Here is a 2987-nt window from a genome sequence, read left to right as displayed (position 1 = left end):
GATGGTCGGTGCTCAGAGATGCGAGTGGCATTCAAAGTAGGAGAGGAACTTGAAAGAAATCAATACTGAGCTTCTGTGAGGCTCAGATATTACTGAACACAACTGTCAGTCCAAGCTTGGATGTTGTCCAGGGACTTGCTGTTTGATGGATAAGAGCTGCTTTGTTATATCAGGAGTTGTGAATGGAACCAAATGCTGTGGAATTGTGAGTGAGTAACTCTTCTTGGCCTGTTGTAATTACCTCTGTGGGTCCCCCCATTTCCAAGGACAAACCACTGCCTGAGTGGACCTCCAGCAGATTTGAATGACCTGGTCAAATGAGTACAAGCAATTTTAAATCAAATGGAGGAAACTTCAGGCTACATTGGAGTGACTAGCTCCACTTTTCTGATGCAGAAATCTTGCAGAGCAACCTTGTGCCTACTGTAGTTACACCTGGTTGAGCCCACTAATTCTGTGCCCTGTGCAAAGCCTTCTGAATTTAGGCTTGCTTGCATAGGTGCAATGTACTTCTGTAGATCAGTGGGGTAAATTGTCTTTGCTAGGAATGCATCCAAGTTATTACTTGTGATGTCACTAAGACAGAACAGGTGTGAAACAACCACACAGAGGCAAGTATCCTGTCACTAAAAGTCACCCTTTATTTACATGTGCACAGCTGTTGTCTCTGACCAGCCAGCTCAAAGCCAGTCCCTACCCTGAGAAGACTTTCTGAATCTCCTGTTTACGTCTGTCAGCCAGGGCTCCCTGATTGGCCCAGGTTAACAACCCTCAATCAAGGGTATCATAGTCAATGAGATCTACCTCGACCTGGTTCTAATCACCAAAAGGTACAAAAATTCTCTTTTCAAATGTTCCTTAGAACTTAAAAATTTAGCTGCCCCAATCATTCTTGACTTCTTTTAAACTTTCCGAATTTGGGCTTTATTTGTTGTGCAGATATGCTGATAGTTGATGCAGTGCTGGAGGAAGCCATTGTGGCATGTCTGGGTTTCAGAGTGACCCTCTCACAGAATCCATTGCTGAATCTGTGATACGCCACCTCTCAGGGGCCTCATGCCACATGTAGCAGTTGTGTTTTTCCTTTTAACCCCTGCACTTCAGTGATACTTGCTCTTTCTCTCAGCAGGGAAGGCAGGTTAGTCACAGGTTGGTTTCTGCCAGTCAAATGTCTCAAATCCACATCACCTCCAAAGTGTGTGGGTCTTGTTTTGTCTCTTACCAAATGATGATGTTGCCTTCATCATTATCACAGTGTGCTCGAGATATTAAACAGGAAGCCACGAAGCGTATAGGAACTCCAGGACCATCTACGAAGGTCCCCCCAATGTGGACAGGATTTTTATCTTTGTGAGCAGCCATGTCTAGATTCAATTCTTGGAGGCAGGACTTTCCCCTTCACAAAAATAGCAGGATGAGCAAATTCTTGGGTAGGGTTCGCACTAAAGTGATACAACCCCCTTTATGCCACTTCAGCAATTAAACTCGGGGGTTGGGGGGGGGGGGGGATCGTACACAGGGCAGATTTCCATGGTTCAGTCACCAGTTAAGGGCCTTAAGTGATAGATTACCAACTACTTGAGGGACTTAAGTCACTATTAGCCTAATTATCTGCCTTCCAAGTGGGCAAGAGAAGTGCATTTTCCCAATGGGGTAACCAGAGTGGCCTGCCTGCTGGATTACGATGGCTCTCCATTTTCCACAATCTGGGAATGATAGCGGACATGATGACTACTGGAAACTACCACCTGCCCCGTCCTTGCCCTTTGGCATCCAATTTGTGTTCTTACTTCCATCCCCACTCACCAAAAATACAAAGTTCACCACCTTGCTGGATTTGGTTAATGGCTGAACAGCCTAGGTGACCATCTAATCTCCCCAGCTTCCACTGGCTGCCAGACGCTCATTGGCCTTGACTTCTGGTAAGGCGGGAGGACATCCCTTGTTGAGTCAGCAGGTTGGGCAAGCAGCCTATCAGAAAGCATTTTGGTGCCTCAATGGAGCTTGATCTGCTGGAGCTTTCTCCCTGGTGGGGGATGGGGCAGTTAGTTACTGTCAAAGACACTCATCACCCCAATCACCTCCACACATTCTACAAAAAACATTAAACCCTGGATCACAGGGAGGTGATGGCCTAGTGGTATTATTGCTGGACTGTTAATCCAGAGACCCAGATAATATTCTGGTCACCCAGGTTTGAATCCCGCCATGGCAGATAGTAGAATTTGGATTCAATAAAATATCTGGAATTAAGAATCTAATGATGACCATGAATCCATTGTTGATTGTCAATTGTTGAACCATCTGGTTCACTAATGTCCTTTAGGGAAGGAAACTGTCATCCTTACCTGGTCTGGCCTACATATGACTCCAGACCCACAGCAATGTGGTTGACTCTGAACTGCCCTCTGGGCAATTAGAGATGGGCAATAAATGCTGCCTAGCCAGCAACACCCTCAACCTGTGGACGAATAAATAAAACTTGTCAGCTCAGCACTGTCTGAGAAAGGATTGCACTCCTCTGTTAGCTACAATTATAAAGAATATTAGTTGCTGTTCCACCTGTATCAAATGTTTTGATCCATAGAAGCTTCTGACTGATAATGGTTTTACATGGTCATTCCAGATGTTTCTGCTGCTTCTCCTTCAATTACCATTATCGTAAGACCCTACATTGACATCTTTTTTGGAATCAAATTATCTTCACTTCTTTTCAGTTATAAAATGATGAGTTGTAACAGCTGCCCAGCATTAATCTGCATCTCATTTATTCTGATAAACATCCATTGGCCACAGATCTCACCCATGTGGGTAGATCCATGCAGGTAGATTAAGGATGGCATGGTGGGTCAGTGGTTAATAACAGCACCAGGGACTCAGGCTCCATTCAATCCTCAGGTTGATACTCACCCTCCTTACCTGGTCTGGCCTACATGTGATTCTTAAATGCCCTCTGGGCGATTAGAATTGGCCAGTAAGTGCTGGTC

General features: G+C 45.1%; 1 pseudogene; it reads right to left on the bottom strand.

Moving 5' to 3' along the window:
* Positions 1-886: 886 nt before the first annotated feature.
* Positions 887-1247, bottom strand: LOC125465643 (large ribosomal subunit protein eL37-like; annotated as a pseudogene).
* Positions 1248-2987: the final 1740 nt, after the last annotated feature.

The sequence above is a fragment of the Stegostoma tigrinum genome, chromosome 30 (assembly GCF_030684315.1).
Source record: "Stegostoma tigrinum isolate sSteTig4 chromosome 30, sSteTig4.hap1, whole genome shotgun sequence".
Classification (NCBI taxonomy): Eukaryota; Metazoa; Chordata; class Chondrichthyes; order Orectolobiformes; family Stegostomatidae; genus Stegostoma; species Stegostoma tigrinum.
Note: the sequence above shows the minus strand (reverse complement) of the source record. Positions and strands in the feature narration are given on the sequence as shown.